Raw genomic sequence first — 21,101 nt, forward strand, 5'->3', positions numbered from 1 at the left:
TTAACCCAGAATGAGATTGCCCACTCAACAAACTTCCCCAGCCTTCTGGACATGATGAAGGGACTTGGGCTGTCGTACCTGGTTTTTCCCCTTTGGGTACCCCTAGAATGGCTAATTGTTAGCTTAAATTTTCAAAAGCTGCTCCCCTTCCGCACCATGCCCCCTCCCCGGTCACTTTGCTCCCTCGACATTACCACTATGCTAAAATTTTATCGTAGCTAGAACCCCGTTGACGCATATGAGTCGTTAATTCATGGCAAAGTGCATTATTAAATGAGCATTATTAAATAACGAGGTAAAGAAAATCAGGTGTACAAGACACCAGAGGGCTACATAAATTTTCTGGTAACTCATTGTGCTGCATACATCCATGGCCCTCATCTGATGATAATTTCATCAGTACAAATGGTAGCTATATTCATGCATGCTCCACAGGAAGTTTTAAATAAGATACCCCTAATTGCAATATTTGTTCAAAACATTTTTTCGTTGATGCACACTATGTATCTTCTCTTAACTCTTAACTTCTCTTAATTCATACTTTATTTTTTTAGATGGCACAAAGCAGAAAAAGCAAGGTGTGGGACTACTACACTGAGGACACTTCCGGTAATGTCTGTAATATTTGCATAGCTGAAGTAAGCCAAGGATCAAGTAAGCTGAAATTAAAAAACACCACAAATCTTTGGAGCCAAGAAGCACTCAGCCTACACTCACACAAGTGTTGGATAAAACCTACCTCTGTTAAAGTGGCAATATTAAGAGTACCTGAAACTAAAGGGGACTTGTGAAAAAGTTAACATAATGTTATGTTAACATAATGTTTGCATAATGAAAAATATCCTGCCAGTCCTATCGTCTGTTTGATTTCCACCCAATGAAGGGCAAATGTTTCAAGATTTGTTTAATAACTTTTGTAGAGTTGAGTTGTTTTTTTGTAATGTTATTTATCTTTTCCTTAGAGATTAATGCAACTTTGCACAGATTTATGGTTACTGTTCTTGAAAATTGCACAAACATACTACAGGGTCTTGCGAAAAGAATCTTATTTTACTGTTATATGATAGTTTCCTCACATGTTATATTAGGGTCCATGTTTTCTTGTTAAAATGTTCTACCAGCACTAAAACCAACCTCTGCTTGCACTAAGGTTGTTTGAAAGATTTTTTGTTCTTGAATGTTGCAGAATAGAAAAATAAAGGAGTCTTGTGAAAATAATGTTTCCTTAGTGTTTGTGTTTCTTTCCTCTCACAATTACTTGTCTGCAACTGAAAAAGTTGCAGACAAGAGGTACAAGATCACATGTATTTCACAACTCTTTTTAAGGATATGTATTTGCTAATTTCACAAAGGTTTAATTCTTGATTGCATTTTTTGACCTTGAAAATTCTTCTCTGTTATAAAGTTAATCAATATAAGGACAAAGCTTCAGCTTTTAGCTCATACCTTTTTTGTTAAGGGTCCAAGAAAGAACATTTTATTCATCCATCCATCCATCCATTTTCTTCCGCTTTATCCGGAGTTGGGTCGCGGGGGCAGCAGCTCAAGCAAAGCTGCCCAGACCTCCCGATCCACACACACGTCCCCCAGCTCCTCCGGGGGAACCCCAAGGCGTTCCCAAGCGAGCCGAGAGATGTAGTCCCTCCAACGTGTCCTGGGTCTTCCCCGGGGCCTCCTCCCAATGGGACGTGCCCGGAACACCTCTCCAGCGAGGCGTCCAGGGAGCATCCAAAAAAGATGCCCGAGCCACGTCAACTGACTCCTTTCGATGTGGAGGAGCAGCGGCTCGACTCCGAGCTCCTCCCAAGTGACCGAGCTCCTCACCCTATCTCTAAGGGAGCGCCCAGCCACCCTGCGGAGGAAACTCATCTTGGCCGCTTGTACTCGCGATCTCGTTCTTTCGGTCATGAGCCAAATCTCATGACCATAGGTGAGGATCAGAACGTAGATCGATCGGTAAATCGAGAGCTTTGCCCCCCTACTCAGCTCTCTCTTCACCACGACGGTCCGATACAGCGACCGCATCACTGCAGATGCTGCACCGAACCGTCTATCGATCTCACGCTCCATCCGTCCCTCACTCGTGAACAAGACCCCGAGATACTTAAACTCCTCCACTTGAGGCAAGGACACTCCACCGACCTGAAGAGGGCAAAGCACCTTTTTCCGGTCGACAACCATGGCCTCGGATTTGGAGGTGCTGATTCTCATCCCGAACGCTTCACACTCAACTGCAAACCGCCCCAGTGCACGCTGAAGGCCCTGATTGGATGAAACCAACAGAACCACATCGTCCGCAAACAGCAGAGATGAGATTCTGTGGTTCCCAAACCAGACCCCCTCTACACCCAGGCTGCGCCTAGAAATTCTGTCCATAAAAATAATGAACAGAACCGGTGACAAAGGGCATGTTGTGTGGGCCGCTGATGAGGAGGTACTGCTGGCCCACCATTCAGAGGGCGCCCTGCCTGGAGTGCAGGCTTCAGGCACGAGAGGGCGCTGCCGCCTCACAGGACAGCCGAGAGTGACAGCTGTCACTCATTAACTCCTGACAGCTGTCACCAATCATCAACTCATCAACCACTCCATATAAGCTGGAAGACATCTCCACCCCGCTGCCAAGATATCGTTTGCCTTTGGAGGTATTTTCTCAGCAGTGTTCAGTAGGTGCTACTGTACTTGTTAATGTGTTCCTGTTTTGGAGGTGGAGATGTCTTACCCACCATTAAGGAACTGTCGCTACTTGTATTTGCTGGGTGTACACATACCCACACATAACTGTTTCTGCTTCATGCCAGCAGTACCAGATCCGACAGCCAGAGACGGTGGCCACCTGGGGACTCGGAACTTGGCGGCTCCAGTATTCTCTGGGTTCGGTGGCAGTGGAAATCGTGTGGGATCCGGCTCTTCTCTGGACCGACGTCTTCTATCCTCGAGCCTGCCCACACGTCACCTTAGTACATTTGACTCTGTCCAAATTCTGTATTTGTATTTCGTTGTGCACGCTTCACAACAGTAAAGTGTTGTATTTTTGGCTCATCTATTGTCCGTTCATTTACGCCCCCTGTTGTGGGTCCGTGTCATTACACTTTCACAACAGGGCAGCCCTTACTACCGGCAATTCGAACCAAGCTCCTGCTGCGGTCGTACAGGGACCGGATAGCCCTTAACAAAGGACCCCGGACCCCGTACTCCCGGAGCACCTCCCACAGGGTGCCCGAGGGACACGGTCAAATGCCTTCTCCAGATCCACAAAACATGTGGACTGGTTGGGCGACTCCCATGAACCCTCGAGCACCCGATGGAGTGTGTAGTGCTGGTCCAGTGTGCCGCGACCAGGACAAAAACCACACTGCTCCTCCTGAATCCAAGGTTTGACCATCGGTCGAATTCTCCTCTCCAGTACTCTGGAATAGACCTTACCGGGGAGGCTGACATGGAGTCCGAGTGGACCATGTTCTCCACCTCCGTTGTTGATGCGGCCGCTCGTAGCTGTGGTCACAAGGTCTCTGGTGCCTGTCGCGGCGGCAATCCCCGAACCCGGTGGTGGATGCCGGAAGTAAGGGATGCCGTCAAGCTGAAGAAGGAGCTCTACTTATCTTTGTTGGTAGGTGGGACCCTGGAGGCAGCTGACAGGTACCGGCAGGCCAAGCGTGCTGCAGCCTGTGCGGTCGCAGAGGCAAAAACACGCGTCTGGGAGGAGTTCGGGGAGGCCATGGAGGAGGACTATCGGTCAGCCTTGAAGAGATTTGGCAAACCGTCCGGCGCTCAGGAGGCGGAAGCAGCTCTCCACCAGCACTGTTTACGGTGCGGGTGGGGAGCTGTTGACCCTGACTGGGGCTGTTGTCGAGCAGTGGAAGGAATACTTCGAGGATCTCCTCAATCCCATCGTCACGTCTTCCAAAGAGGAAGCAGAGACTGGGGACTCAGAGGTGGACTCATCCATTACCCAGGTCGAAGTCACCGAAGTGGTTAGAAAGCTCCTTGGTGGCAAGGCTCCTGGGGTGGATGAAATCCATCCTGAGTACCTTAAGTCTCTGGATGTTGTGGGACTGTCTTGGCTGACATGCCTCTGCAACATCGCGTGGCGATCGGGGACAGTGCCTCTGGATTGGCAGACCGGGGTGGGGGGGGATCACATTCCTCAACATTGTATTCATTAAAAAAATATTTGACTGATTTATTGGCTATTGGCAAATCAGCCGATTTATCGATTATCTGCATTTTTTTCATCCAAATATCGTTATCGGCATCTGCCTCAAAAAATCCATATCGGTTGGGCTCTAGCAATAACAACTCATTTACAAATCCCAGCACTAATGTCACCTTATCATATCTAAATTCCACTTTACATATTGTAAATAAGATGCTCATATCTTTTTTCAATTCCTATTATGTTAAATATGCATATATATATATATATATATATATATATATATTCTATTTCTACCTCATTTTCTTATTTTATTGTATTGCTGCAAGTATTATTATTACTGCTTGTCCTTGCACACGCTGTTTGATGCACATTTTCTTCCACTCGCACCCATCTTGTGTGTTTTTTAAGAGCTGACGTAACATGTGAATCTCTCCACTGTGAGATCAATAAAGTCTTACCGTATCTTAAAGAAGGAAAAAATACACAAACGTGCAGGTAAACTTTGATATAAACTGAACAGAACAATGCAGGCTAATTTGATTCACCATATTTTTCATATAAATAAATCAGAATAAAATAAGAGGTAACTCACTTTGAAATGAATAAAACATATACGTAGATGCAGCTTATAATAACTTTGAAAAATAACAAAAATCAGCAGCTTGTATTTTTATTCTGACTCCAGTTCATTTTAGTGTGATGAAGTAATTTTTTTCTCCTCATCAGTCACGTTTTGTATTTACTACATTAAGCTTAAGACTGAACAAATATATACCTTTGGAAAATAACAGCTGTTAAAGTTCTCACCTGCTTTTTGTGATCTGTGCCTCTGAACATCACTGCAGCTTCTCCACAGCAGGGTTTTTTTTTTACCCGTGTATGCGTAATTTTTTTCTCAGTTCATTTATATATTCTCATTTTAAAAGGATGTTTTAAGGATATTTGACCGTTTATTTCATCTCATGATCTCATAAATTCAGTATGTGACGCGCACATGGTGTGAACAGGTCGGTGCCATCAGAAAAACACTGGTAGAGAAAGAGCAGAGAAAAGTAAAGGCAGTTCCACATTTTTTTTTCTTTTTAACATGTTCACTCAGGTTAAAATCCTCTCTCTGCTCCGCGCTCGCTGTGTCACGTGCACTGATGGTTCTCAGCAGAATGTAACATCTCGTGCCTCCATTCAAGAATCTCCTCTCTCCGTCCCTTGCAGTCTACAGCGAGTTGACTCCGACTGCGCACACACACACCAACAGCTCTTCCGGTAAACTGTGCATTTTAGACGGCCACTGTTTTAATCGGCCGTCTTATCCAAGTTTGAACATTCAAATGACGGCAGGGTGCCTCACTGCCTAAAACTATGAATTGGGAGAAAAACAAAGACTTAAATAAAATAAACAACTCGTCGACTACTAAGTTAGTTGCCGACGGTTTCATTAGTCGACGTTGTCGTGACTAGTCGACTAGTTGTGGCAGCCCTATCATCAATAAAAATGCCAAGAAATTTAGTTTCAGATACAATTTCAACATCATTTAACGATAAGTTACTATTTAAATTCCTGGGCTTATTTCCATATATAATACACTGTGTCTTAACCAAAATGAAGTGACAATTTATTAGAATAAAAAATAAGTTTAAAATTTAGTAATTCCCTCTCCAGCATTTCCAAAAGTTGTCATCAGCAAACAAAATACAACACACGGACTTTGACACCAAACTTATATTATTAACATACAACAAAAACAGCAATGGCCCAAAGACTGACCCCTGGGGCACCCCACATGTAATCCTCAATAATTCTGAATTTGTCCCTCCAAAATGGACACACTGATACCTATTACATAAACAACTAGCTAACCAATCCAGGGCCAGTCCTCCAATGCCGTACTTCTGTAATTTGTCCAATAATAAAGTATGATCTATGGTATCAAATGTTTTCTGCAAATCAAAGAATATCCCTACCTTGTATTGGTTCATCTCAATTGCATTTGTAACTTGTTCAACAAAATCAGTTATAGCCATAGAAGTGGTATGGCTTTTTCTAAATCCATACTGTTCACTAAATATATGATGTTTGGATATAAAATCATTCAACCTCTTTACAAATATTTTTTTCAGGATTTTAGGAAACTGATAAAGAAATTGGCTTGTAGTTTGAAAAGATGTGCTTGTCACCAGATTTAAACAGGGGTTTCACCTTAGCTATTTTCATTTTAGAAGGTAATTTCCAGTCATTAGTGACAAATTGCAAATATAAGTTAAAAGTTTAATAATACAGTCAATAATATTTTTAATAAAAAACATACTAAAGTTATCACAGTCAGTTGATTTTTTCCCCTTTAACTTATGAACAATGTTGATAATTTCCTTTTCATCAAATCAAGAAAAAAGATTGTGGCAGTCAGTAACGGTTACTTTTTTAGACCAAGCGGAGGAAAAAAATATGGAATCACTCAATTCTGAGGAAAAAAATATGGAATCACCCTGTAAATTTTCATCCCCAAAACTAACACCTGCATCATATCAGATCTGATCTGCATCTAAAAAGGAGTGAACACACCTTGGAGAGCTGTTGCACCAAGTGGACTGACATGAATCATGGCTCCAACTCGAGAGATGTCAATTGAAACAAAGGAGAGGATTATCAAACTCTTAAAAGAGAGTAAATCATCACGCAATGTTGCAAAAGATGTTGGTTGTTCACAGTCAGCTGTGTCTAAACTCTGGACCAAATACAAACAACATGGGAAGGTTGTTAAAGGCAAACATATTGGTAGACCAAGGAAGACATCAAAGCGTCAAGACAGAAAACCTAAAGCAATATGTCTCAAAAATCGAAAAATGTACAACAAAACAAATGAGGAACGAATGGGAGGAAACTGGAGTCAACTTCTGTGACCGAACTGTAAGAAACCGCCTAAAGGAAATGGGATTTACATACAGAAAAGCTAAAGGAAAGGCATCATTAACACCTAAACAGAAAAAAAAACAAGGTTACAATGGGCTAAGGAAAAGCAATTGTGGACTGTGGATGACTGGATGAAAGTCATATTCAGTGATGAATCTCGAATCTGCATTGGGCAAGGTGATGATGCTGGAACTTTTGTTTGGTGCCGTTCCAATGAGATTTATAAAGATGACTGCCTGAAGAGAACATGTAAATTTCCACAGTCATTGATGATATGGGGCTGCATGTCAGGTAAAGGCACTGGGGAGATGGCTGTCATTACATCATCAATAAATGCACAAGTTTATGTTGATATTTTGGACAATTGAAAGGATGTTTGGGGATGATGAAATCATTTTTCAAGATGATAATGCATCTTGCCATAGAGCAAAAACTGCAAAAACATTCCTTGCAAAAAGACACATAGGATCAATGTCAATGAGCAGATCTGATTTGATGCAGGTGTTAATTTGGGGGATGAAAATTTACAGGGTGATTCCATAATTCTTTCCTCAGAATTGAGTGATTCCATATTTTTTTCCTCTGCTTGGTCTAAAAAAGTAACCGTTACTGACTGCCACAATCTTTTTTTCTTGATTTCTTATAGTGTTTCTTAAAGCCAGAAAGTTGCCATTTGAAATGACTTTAGTTTTGTGTCATGTCTGTGATCTGCTTTTTTTCTACAAAATTAAACAACTGAATGAACATCCTCTGAGGCCGGTGATTCCATAATTTTTGCCAGGGGTTGTACATCGAATCCAGAATAGTATTAATTAATTTGCGGTTATCCATAGAAAGCATTTTACAAGATACAATTGAATTTGATAAATTTTTACCCACGTTAACAAAATAATTATTGAAATGATCAGTTTTTTACGGTTTTATCAGAATCTGTATAAAAATAAGATGGATAATCTTTATCTGCTTTTCTTTGTTAATGACTTTAAGATCTTCCAGCTGCCTGTAATGTTGGCTTTATTTTTTTTTACCAATAAGTCACAATAATATTGTTTCTTACACGATTGCATGATGTTCATTAATTTATTTGTGTAAATCTTATATTTACTTTCAGCCTCCTTAGTTCTAAATTTTATAAACTGCTTATACAAAAGATTTTTCTTTTTGCTTGCATTCTGGAGTCCCTTTGTTTTGGTTTGTCAGTTTTTTGTGTGTTTTCACTTTTTGGCACCAGTGGACAATATTTATCATACAAATTAGAAATAATGGTAAAAGATTCATATGATTTGTCGATTTTCGCATTATAAATGTCACACCAATCATGCTGCATTAAGTCCCGTCTAAGATTCTCAAGGGTAACTTCAGTTAATTTTCTTTTGAAATGTACAGGTTCTTTTTGATCGTATCCATCAACTAATGCCTGGAAAGCTGCAAAAAACCGGCATATGAGATGTGACTTCTCAATATGATGGTGTATGCAGTGCATGAATGTGTAAGCATGTATGTGCAAGTATGCTTGAGTGTGAAAACAAAACTTAGCCAAACTAAACAAAATTGACAAGTGGGCCAGCAGAGAGACAGTGTGGTGCTGTAGCCCTGCTTATGTAATGAACCCCAGGTGACTCCAATCAAACATGGCCCCGCCTCTGCCTGCAGGAGGACCCGCCCCTGCAGGGCCATAACACCCATTTAAAGTAAAAATTCAGATCATATCAGTACCGCCAAATATTGAGTATTTTATGCAGTTTGCAACTGAATTTTATTTGCATTTACAGTTTCTTTTTTTGTGTTCCCTTAAGTTACCTTAAACCAAAATAATGCTTTCTGAGCGTCACCTTGAAGAATGATTAAATCTAATAAACCAGTTTTCACAAAACCCAGTGGAACATGTCCGGCCTGGAATAGAAATCATTTTAATAGAATTCTTTGGACTTGTGAGATTGACTGTAACCCAATTTCAGTGTCTTTTATGATTTTATTTTATTTTATTTTTTTGTCCTGGTAACAGTTGTATTTTTTAATCAGTGCAGACTGTGGTAATATTAGCCTTGATACATGAATGGGTGGCCTTCTGCTGACGTACAATCTTTCTCTACATCTTCATCCCACATTTGTTTAAGGTCAACTGAGGGTCTGTGCTCCAAGGCTGAACAGTTTTACATTTTAGGTGTGTTGCTCAAGGACACTTCCCCACTCTGCTGTACCCTTCATTCCCACTAATTTTGGAATAAAATGTCAGAATGTGGTGACACACACACACACACACACACACACACACACACACACACACACACACACACACACACACACACACACACACACACACACACACACACACACACACACACACACCATGCCAACCTTTCAAAACCAACACAACACGATGTGCTCCATGGTACTTGATCACTGGGCACTGCAGACATGCACATTAAATAGTCTTTGGTTTTTGTCCACTCACAGCTGCTGGTCTGATACTTCTATTGTGAAGTACATTCAGGATGATACAAGGTATCAACAGTCCTGCCACCTGGATCTGAGGGGAAATACCAACCTTAGACACTAATAAACAACTAAGAAACCTGGCAGGTGTCATTTAATACTTCTGAGTAGTTTATGCTGTAGATATGATCCGGAATTATGGAGAGTGAGGCAATACAGGATGTAGGACTGCTATAAATTAGACATTTTACCCACAACTTGACACAGTCCCGACATTTCAAAATGAACCACTATGTATATTTGAAAAAACTTTCTGCGGGAGGTGCTCTTATCCCCCGCTCATGACACAAAATCCATTTTCCCCCTCCCTAATCTTACTTTTATCACTCTTTTACACAGACCATAAATGTAACACCACTAATGCAAATGCAAGATTGCTGTTTTCAAAGATCTTATCAATACCTCTGGACACTATTTTATGCAGACAAATGGAGCACAATTCTTTCTTTGCTGTTGGCTACCAGATAGCTTGTACTGTACAACATAAAGATAAGTGGTCAGTATGTTATATGCAGAAATGTGTCACATGCACACTACATTGCTATAAACAGCCCCAAATCACAAAGTATTGGGTTGGTGTGGAGGGGAAAACAAAACAAAACACTGCAAATGGCATGTACCCAGGATATGTCATATTTTGTGGGGTCAACTTCATTTATTTTTACACATCCATTCAAACAATAGGGAAGTAATGAGGTTAAATGATCAATGGACTGCATTTATATGTTTTTTTCTTTTGTTTGAATCAGAAGCTCAAAGGTCTAACTCAGAGGTGTCCAAAGTATTCCAGAAAGGGCCGAGAGGGTGCAGGTTTTGCTTGCAGCCACTGACATTAGCAGGTGATTTCACTGATTAACATCACTTTGAGCAGGTGGGATGAGTTCATCAGTGAAATCACCTGCTGAAGTCAGTGGTTGCAAGCAATACCTGCTTCTCTCAGCCCTTTCTGGAATACTTTGGACACGACTGGTCTAACCTTACCAACCCTCCTGAGCAAAGCACAAAGGTGACAATGGTAAGGACACTTTTCAGCCTCTTAGACAGACGGTGTGTGTGAGGTGTGTTGGCAGTGTGTAATGAGCGGCTGTGCAATGCGTAAAGTTGAGCGGTGAGTTTTGAACAGGACTGCTACACCCGCCACATCCTGAGAAGTGCCAGCAACTGTGTTGTCTTGTTTGAAGTCAATCAATCAATCAATCAACTTTTTTCTTATATAGCGCCAAATCACAACAAACAGTTGCCCCAAGGCGCTCCACATTGCAAGGCAAGGCCATACAATAATTATGAAAAACCCCAACGGTCAAAACGACCCCCTATGAGCAAGCACTTGGCCACAGTGGGAAGGAAAAACTCCCTTTTAACAGGAAGAAACCTCCAGCAGAACCAGGCTCAGGGAGGGGCAGTCTTCTGCTGAGACTGGTTGGGGCTGAGGGAAAGAACCAGGAAAAAGAGATCGATCACTAATGATTAAATGCAGAGTGATGCATACGGAGCAAAAAGAGAAAGAAACAGTGCATCATGGGAACCCCCCACAGTCTACGTCTAAAGCAACATAACCAAGGGATGGTCCAGGGTCACCCGATCCAGCCCTAACTATAAGCCTTAGCGAAAAGGAAAGTTTTAAGCCTAATCTTAAAAGTAGAGAGGGTATCTGTCTCCCTGATCTGAATTGGGAGCTGGTTCCACAGGAGAGGAGCCTGAAAGCTGAAGGCTCTGCCTCCCATTCTACTCTTACAAACCCTAGGAACTACAAGTAAGCCCGCAGTCTGAGAGCGAAGCGCTCTAATGGGGTAATATGGTACTACGAGGTCCCTAAGATAAGATGGGACCTGATTATTCAAAACCTTATAAGTAAGAAGAAGAATTTTAAATTCTATTCTAGCATTAACAGGAAGCCAATGAAGGGAGGCCAACACGGGTGAGATATGCTCTCTCCTGCTAGTCCCCGTCAGTACTCTAGCTGCAGTGTGTTTGTGTTTGTGTTGGATAGTGGTGAGTTCGATGGGAAGTCCTACATTCAAGGATTTTTTTTTTATTGTCATACTATATATGCTTCCACATGAAGCGATACAAAATTAGGTTTCAAAGGGTCCCAGGGGTTATATAAACTAAAACTAGACAAGGGCATATAAATAAATAAGAGAAAGAATAAAATAAGTGAAAAGCAGCACAGTTGTTAAGAGAAGCATGACAGAATTATTGTGCAAAAAAGTACAGTTGTGCAAATATACAGGTGTACAAAAGTTTGGTTATTGTACAAAGTACTGGTGTGCAAAAGGCCAAGGTGTTGTGCAACCAAGGTATTAATAGGTGTTTACCCGTCCGAGGTAGTGTACTTAATGTGCAGGAAGCAACATAGCTATAGTGCTCCATCAGGACTCAACAGTCTCACAGCTTCTGGGAAGAAGCTGTTTCTCAGTCTGGTGGTTCGGCACCTGATGCTCCGCAGCCTCCGGCCTGAAGGGGGAGGAACAAACATCGTGCTTGCTAGGGGGTGGGGTCTCTTTTGATGCTGGAGGCCCTTTTTCTACATCTATTTGTGTAAATGTACATGCGCCACTAAATGCAAAGCACATACCTTCTGTGTGAGAGGGCCTTTGTGTTGCTTTACATTTACCTCAGAAATCCTAAGATGTTTACCTCACATTCGAGGTAAACGTTTCATTTTCCCGCACAGCACCTTGAGTCGGAAAATAAGCTGGATGCCTCCAAGATTTTGGAGTGTTACAAAAATATTTGGTCCACCAAGGAGTACTTATGGAAGACAACAGATGGCATTACATTAGTATTTTATTGCTTGATTTGTAGAGCGGGTAAGACATTATTGTGAATAACTTCTACCAGGTTAACCAATATTAGCAATGCCAGTTGATAAACAATGCCTTATGCTATATTTCACGCATACAAATATTGTAGCAATATGTCCACAGATGGCAGTAGGACCATGACTTTATGCACAATTTATTAAATTTGATACAAAGTAGATGTGTTACATAAAAATATTAAAAAGTACAGCTTTCATGACTGTTGCAGCTGGAAGCAGCCATGTTGCATTGTGAACTCTGGGTATGTGAGATTCCAACGAGTTGCCGAGTTGGAATTCTGGGAAACTAACTGGGAAAGTAAACCTCCGAGGAAAAATAGAAAACGCCACTACTCCCTACACAGAGAACAGTTGGGACCATACTTGAATCCAGTATCATCTACAAACCAAGACGTTGACTCAAACGTCATGCTGTGTTGTTTGTCTTTCATTATAACACCCCATATTAATTAACATAAAGGTGCAATTTCCTGTCATGAAGAGAATAACATCATGGTAACATATTAGTTGAATGAAGCTTTTCTTGACTCTTCCAAAATGACAAGCGCTCAGCCAAACCTTGACATTTGTTTTCTTTGTTTGCATTATCTTAAAAGTGATTATAAAAAAAGTCTGGTAAACAAAAAAATAACTGCACAATTCCTGTGTGCATCACCAAGAGCTGTTTTCACCAGCATGCTATGACCATGAATTTTAATTAACATTTTCAGACAGACACATCAGCCAGACTCTTCAGGAATAACGGTTAATGTAATGTTCATGTGATGTCGTTTCACCACCACAGTGTGGTGCTACTGTAGGAAGCTTCAGTCACTTCCTGTGTTGTGTGGATGGGCAGTCCATTGATGGCGATGATGACATCATGATTGACTATACCAACACTGGGGAGACAAAAAAAGAGAAAAATCTCATAGATCAATCATATCTAATGTTCATTCGGCTGCTCCTGGTTTTGTTCGGAGTCGCCACAGTGGATACAGCCAGATCCGCATTGGTAATTGGCACAAGTTTTATGCCGGATGCCCTTCCTGATGCAACTCCAGTGTAACCTGGAGAAACACACACAGCCACTGGTGTTCCAAAGAGGTCTCCCATTCAAGTACTAACCAGATGCCGCACTGCTTAGCTTCTGAGATCTGACAGGATCAGGCTTACACAGAGCAGACCGACTGCAGATCATATCTAATAGTGTCCCCCCAAAAAAATCTTAAACACAACAACAACAGATTACTGTCATGTTGTCTTAAAGCTTTTTCTGTCATGCTGTGGATATGATGCTGGACTGATTGACTCTAAAGATGTGAGAATGATTCAGCCTTCACAGAGACAATGATGCATGAGTATAACGAGCAATTGGAGATTTCTGACATTCGCCAAGAGTTAATGAGGACTCAAAATAAAAGATATGTGATTCACATTGTGAGCCAGTTTTGCAGACCGAATGGTCCCCCCTAGAAAGTGGTCCGCCCTGCCTTCATTGCACATGCGCCATCAGCTACGGTTCACTGATTATCACCTCATTTCTGCTTAAAACTGCACTCCAGTCACCATCTATCTCAGTGACAGATATCTGAAGCTTTTGTACAATAATCATTTCCACATAAATTCTGCATTATTGTTGTGTGGGCCGCTGAAGAGGAGGTACTGCTGGCCCACCACCACCAGAGGGCGCCCTGCCTGGAGTGCGGGCTCCAGGCACCAGAGGGCGCTGCCGCCTTACGAGAGCAGTCAGGGTGACAGCTGTCACCCATTACTGGACACAGCTGACTCCACTCAGCACGGAGGTATATCATCAGGACGGCGTCTCCACCTCAGTGCCGAGATATCGCCTTAAGATAGAGGTACAATTCTCTGCTATATTATATTGCCTTTCTTGTTGAGCATTGCAGGACAGCTGTCTACTCAAAGATAAGTACTCACCTTCCTGCAGTATTGTGACGTGAGGTGGAGACGGCTTCTCCCCTCTCTGTGTTACTGGGTGCAGCCGCATCCACACCTGTGTGTTTGTTCTCTTGCCAGCAGTACCGGATCCGACGAGCGGAGGCAGTGGCCACCTGGGAATTCGGGACTTGTCAATTGTTGTATTGGTTGTGCACGTTCCACAACAGTAAAACCTTGTTATTTACCTTCTCCATTGTCCGTTCATTTGCGCCCCCTGTTGTGGGTCCGTGTTCCTACACTTTCACAACAGGATATCTCGGCCAATCGTCATGGATCCCGAGGGGCGTCAACCGGCTGTTGAACGGCCAATGGAAGAACAGGGCGCGTCGGCGTCTTCGGGAGGGGTAATCGGTGAGTTGCAGCGGATCCTCACCGCTTTCACCACTCGGATGGATTTAATGACCGAGCAGAATGTTCTCCTAAACCGCAGGGTGGAGGCTCTCGCCGCACAAGTGGAAGCGCGCCCTTCGGGCGCCGCTGCGGCTCTCCCTCCCGTGGATCCTGCGCGTGATAGTGACGTTCCACTGGTCGTTCAACGGCCCCTCCCTCCGTCCCCAGAAGCATACATAAGCCCTCCAGAACCGTACGGAGGCTGTGTGGAGACGTGCGCGGATTTCTTGATGCAGTATTCGCTCGTCTTCGCACAGCGTCCCGTGATGTACGCGACTGACGCTAGCAAAGTAGCTTATGTAATAAACCTGCTTCGTGGGGAGGCACGCGCTTGGGCTACAGCGCTCTGGGAGCAGAACTCACGGCTCCTTCATACATACGATGGGTTTGTGCGGGAGCTCAGAACGGTGTTCGATCACCCCAATAGAGGAGAGACCGCTTCAACCGTGCTACTGTCAATGAGACAGGGGCGTCGGAGCGCAGCTGCCTATGCAGTCGCCTTCCGCATCGCGGCGGCGAGATCCGGCTGGAATAGCACTGCCCTCTCCGCGCCGCCTTTGTAAACGGACTGTCACTGGTCCTAAAAGAGCACCTGGTGGCGAAGGACGAACCGCGGGACTTAGATGGGCTCATCGATCTAGTCATACGACTCGACAACCGGCTAGAAGAACGCCGTCGGGAACGAGGCGAAGGGCGTGGCCAGGCACGCGTCGTCCCTCTCCCTTCCGGTTCCGACCAAGCTCCGCCTTCCCCACGCTCCACAGCCCCTGCGCTCCGTGGGGTCACAGCTCCCCCTACTGACGAAGCTAGGGACACGAGTAGGGCAACATTTAGGGCACCAGATGCACAGAGGAGATGGACCCACGGAGCGTGTCTTGTTTGTGGTTCAATAGAGCACCATGTGAGAGACTGCCCCGAGCGGTCAAACGCCAAACGCCCGCCCCTAGAGACTGGGCTAGGGGTGGGTCGAGACATTCACGTGGGACACACCCACATTGCCACACAACTCCCGGTCACGATCCTGTATGAGGATTCTACCCTGAAGGCCCCAGCACTGGTGGACACGGGCTCTGAGGGGAATCTGTTGGATAGCAGATGGGCTAGGGAGATAGGGCTCCCTCTGGTGGCTCTTACCTCACCCGTACAGGTTCGGGCACTAGATGGCTCCCTACTCCCTCCGATCACGCATAAGACACCACCTGTAACTCTGGTGGTGTCAGGTAACCACCGGGAGGTGATCGAGTTCTTTGTGACTCAGGCCACCTCCCGTGTGGTTCTGGGTTTTCCCTGGATGCTAAAGCACAATCCCCGGATCGATTGGCCGTCCGGGGTAGTGGTACAGTGGAGCGAGACCTGCCATCGGGAGTGTCTAGGTTCCTCGGTTCCTCCCGGCTCCCACGCTAAGGAGGAGGTCCGAGTCCCGCCCAATCTGAAGGCGGTGCCGGCGGAGTACCATGACCTCGCGGACGTGTTCAGCAAGGATCTGGCTCTCACGCTTCCTCCCCACCGCCCGTATGATTGTGCCATTGATTTGGTTCCAGGCAGTGAGTTCCCGTCCAGTAGGCTGTACAACCTCTCACGGCCGGAACGCGAATCAATGGAGACCTACATCCGGGACTCATTAGCTGCCGGGTTGATCCGGAATTCCACCTCTCCGATGGGTGCTGGTTTCTTTTTTGTGGGTAAAAAAGATGGCGGGCTTCGTCCATGCATTGATTACAGGGGGTTGAACGAAATCACGGTTCGCAACCGATACCCGTTGCCCTTGTTGGATTCGGTGTTCACCCCCTTGCATGGAGCCAGAATCTTCACCAAGCTTGATCTTAGGAATGCGTATCATTTGGTTCGGATCCAAAAGGGAGACGAATGGAAGACGGCATTTAACACCCCGTTAGGTCATTTTGAGTACCTGGTCATGCCGTTCGGTCTCACTAATGCTCCCGCGACTTTCCAAGCGTTGGTAAACGATGTCTTGCGGGACTTCCTGCACCGGTTCGTCTTCGTGTATCTAGACGATATACTCATCTTTTCCCCGGATCCTGAGACTCATGTCCGGCATGTCCGTCAGGTCCTACAGCGGTTGTTGGAGAACCGCCTGTTTGTGAAGGGCGAGAAGTGTGAGTTCCACCGCACTTCTTTGTCCTTCTTGGGGTTTATCATCTCCTCCAACTCCGTCGCCCCTGATCCGGCCAAGGTTGCGGCGGTGAGAGATTGGCCCCAACCCACAAGCCGTAGGAAGCTGCAACAGTTCCTCGGCTTTGCTAATTTCTACAGGAGGTTCATTAAGGGCTACAGTCAGGTAGTTAGCCCCCTGACAGCCCTGACCTCTCCAAAAGTCCCCTTCACCTGGTCGGATCGGTGCGAAGCCGCGTTCAAGGAGTTGAAACGGCGTTTTTCGTCTGCACCAGTTCTGGTGCAGCCCGATCCTAGCCGCCAGTTAGTGGTTGAAGTGGATGCCTCGGACTCAGGGATAGGAGCGGTGCTCTCCCAGAGCGGGAAGACCGATAAGGTCCTTCACCCGTGTGCCTATTTTTCCCGCAGGTTGACCCCCGCTGAACGGAACTATGACGTCGGCAATCGGGAACTCCTTGCTGTGAAAGAGGCCCTCGAAGAGTGGAGACATCTGTTGGAGGGAACAGCCGTGCCATTCACGGTTTTCACTGAACATCGGAACCTGGAGTACATCAGGACCGCCAAGCGGCTGAACCCCAGGCAAGCCCGCTGGTCACTGTTCTTTGGCCGTTTTGACTTCCGGATTACCTACCGTCCCGGGACCAAGAATCAAAGATCGGATGCATTGTCCCGGGTGCACGAAGATGAAGTCAAAACGGAACCGTCGGATCCCCCGGATCCCATCATCCCGGAGTCCGCTATCGTGGCCGCCCTCACCTGGGACGTGGAGAAGACCGTCCGGGAGGCCCTGACCCGTGACCCGGACCCCAGAAACGGACCAAAGAACAGACTATATGTCCCACCAGAAGCTAGGGCTGCAGTCCTGGACTTCTGTCACGGTTCTAAGCTCTCCTGTCACCCTGGGGTGCGAAGGACCGTGACAGTCGTCCGGCAACGCTTCTGGTGGGCATCCCTGGAGGCCGACGTCCGGGACTACATCCAGGCCTGTACCACCTGCGCCAGGGGCAAGGCCGACCACAGAAAGACCTCAGGGCAGCTACAGCCACTGCCCGTGCCTCATCGCCCCTGGTCCCACATCGGCCTGGACTTTGTCACGGGTCTCCCGCCGTCCCAGGGAAACACCGTCGTCTTCACGATAGTGGACCGTTTCTCCAAGGCGGCCCACTTCGTGGCCCTCCCGAAGCTCCCAACGGCCCAGGAGACAGCGGACCTCCTGGTCCACCACGTCGTCCGTCTGCATGGAATACCATCAGACATCGTCTCCGATCGCGGTCCCCAGTTTACCTCACACGTTTGGAGGAGCTTCTGCCGGGAACTGGGGGCCACGGTCAGCCTTTCGTCCGGGTATCACCCCCAGACCAACGGGCAAGCAGAGCGGCCCAACCAAGAATTGGAGCAGACACTACGCTGTGTGACAGCCGCGCACCCGACGGCCTGGAGTACCCACCTGGCCTGGATCGAGTACGCCCACAACAGCCAAGTGTCATCAGCCACCGGCCTCTCCCCGTTTGAGGTGTGCTTGGGGTATCAGCCCCCCTTGTTTCCGGTGGTCGAGGGAGAGGTCGGTGTGCCCTCGGTCCAGGCCCACCTACGGAAGTGCCGTCGGGTGTGGCGTGCCGCCGGCTCTGCTTTGTTGAAGGCCCGGACGAGGGCGAAGAAACATGCAGACCGGCGGCGGGCCCCGGCCCCCAAGTATCGTCCTGGGCAGGAAGTGTGGTTGTCCACCAAGGACATTCCCCTTCAAGTGGACTCCCCCAAACTCCAAGAACGATACATCGGTCCCTTCAAAGTCCTCAAAGTCATCAATCCCGCCGCAGTGAGGCTCCAGCTTCCGGCCTCGCTGCGGATTCATCCAGTGTTTCACGTCTCCCGGATAAAACCCCATCACACCTCACCCCTCTGCACCCCGGGTCCGGCACCACCTCCTGCCCGGATCATCGACGGGGAACCGGCTTGGAAAGTGCGCCGGCTCCTCGAAGTCTGTCGAATGGGCCGGGGTTTTCAGTACCTGGTGGACTGGGAGGGGTACGGCCCCGAAGAACGCTCCTGGGTGAAGAAGGGCTTCATCCTGGACCCGGCCCTCCTGGCCGACTTCTACCGTCGCCATCCGGACAAGCCCGGTCGTGCGCCAGGAGGCGCCCGTTGAGGGGGGGGTCTTGTTGTGTGGGCCGCTGAAGAGGAGGTACTGCTGGCCCACCACCACCAGAGGGCGCCCTGCCTGGAGTGCGGGCTCCAGGCACCAGAGGGCGCTGCCGCCTTACGAGAGCAGTCAGGGTGACAGCTGTCACCCATTACTGGACACAGCTGACTCCACTCAGCACGGAGGTATATCATCAGGACGGCGTCTCCACCTCAGTGCCGAGATATCGCCTTAAGATAGAGGTACAATTCTCTGCTATATTATATTGCCTTTCTTGTTGAGCATTGCAGGACAGCTGTCTACTCAAAGATAAGTACTCACCTTCCTGCAGTATTGTGACGTGAGGTGGAGACGGCTTCTCCCCTCTCTGTGTTACTGGGTGCAGCCGCATCCACACCTGTGTGTTTGTTCTCTTGCCAGCAGTACCGGATCCGACGAGCGGAGGCAGTGGCCACCTGGGAATTCGGGACTTGGCGGTTCCAGTACTTCCAGGGTTCGGTGGCAGAGGAAATCTGGGTGGTTCCGGTTCGACTTGGACGGACGTCTCCTACCTTCGGGCCTGCCCACACGACACCAGTGGAATTCGGCTTAACCCCAAATTGTCAATTGTTGTATTGGTTGTGCACGTTCCACAACAGTAAAACCTTGTTATTTACCTTCTCCATTGTCCGTTCATTTGCGCCCCCTGTTGTGGGTCCGTGTTCCTACACTTTCACAACAATTATTTCATCATAAAAGATGGAGGAAGTGATCAGAACGCCGCAGCTACACGAGTTGCTAGCTATTGCGTTCACTGCGCATCCATCATTTCAAAGTGTTGAATATCACCTTGTTTTTGCTTAAAACTGACTTTAGAACGATTTAAGAGGTTTGACCTTGTCATCTGATGCTTAATAATCACATCAATCCATTTGATCACTTTGGGTGAAGAGACTCTTTCTCACACGAGCTGTTGACGCTCTGAAATGACGCACGCGCAGTGGAGGAAGGGCGGACCAATTTTTAGGGGGGGACTGTTCGGTTTGCGACACCAGACTTTACCTGGATCCGGATTCCACAACACAATGCACCAATTGCATACTGATCCCGAATGGTCCAACTGATCAAGATGTTGCAATGTGATTTTATTCACAAGCTGAAACAAAATAGTGTCTTCCTGATCTTGGTTTTGCATTGTGATGTATGTTTCTGCATATTGATCTGGATCACTCCCAACATCCAACACTTACATGGTCTTCCTTTGTACAGTAGCCACATGTGATTTAAATTTTGTCAAGCTCCATCAAGGAAATTTGAGATTGATCCTCAAATTGGTGAACATTTAAGAAATGATCCAGAATCGGGATATTGATCAGGATCCACTACAAAATTTAATGGAGTCTTCTATGGTCTAATATCTATCTGTGGTGGAAATCTCATCACAATCTGTGCAGTAGTTTTAAGGTAATCATTAAAAGCCTATAAAGTGAAATGCTGAGCCAGGATCTGGATCCTGGCTCAGTAAGACTGCACTGAAGTCTTCTATGCCCTAATCCGTGTTGCAAATTTGGTGAGAATCCGTGAAGTAGTTTTGATGTAATCCTTCAACGCCTATATAAACTGAAATCTTGATCCAGAATCCGGATCCGGATCACCAGGCAGACAAACACTGATGATTGATTGATTGAAACCCTACAATGTGATTTTCTGGATTTTTTTTTTTCCCTCATTTTGTCTCTCATAGTTGAAGTGTACCTATGTTGAAAAATTACAGACCTCTCTCATCTTTCTAAGTAGGAGAACCTGCACAGTCAGGGGCTGACTAAATACTTTTTTACCCCACTGTAGTTAATCAGAGGCTTGCAGTGGTGATAGAACCTATCGGAGGAGCCTCTGAGGGTGGACTTAATATTTTCCGGTTTCCAAAGAAACAAGACATCATGCAACCACACCATAATTCAAGGTGGCAGGGGCAACTTCCACAAAAGCAAAATTTTCCTACAAGCGACCAAAGAGGTCAAGGACACTTCCTTATGTCACCGACACAATAGCCTCTTTTTTTTTGGGGGGGGGGGGGGGGGGGGGTGGCAGCCAAATGTAGCTATGTGGGCGACTTTCAAATACAAAATCTTAG

Source organism: Thalassophryne amazonica, chromosome 5 (genome assembly GCF_902500255.1).
Source record: "Thalassophryne amazonica chromosome 5, fThaAma1.1, whole genome shotgun sequence".
Classification (NCBI taxonomy): domain Eukaryota; kingdom Metazoa; phylum Chordata; class Actinopteri; order Batrachoidiformes; family Batrachoididae; genus Thalassophryne; species Thalassophryne amazonica.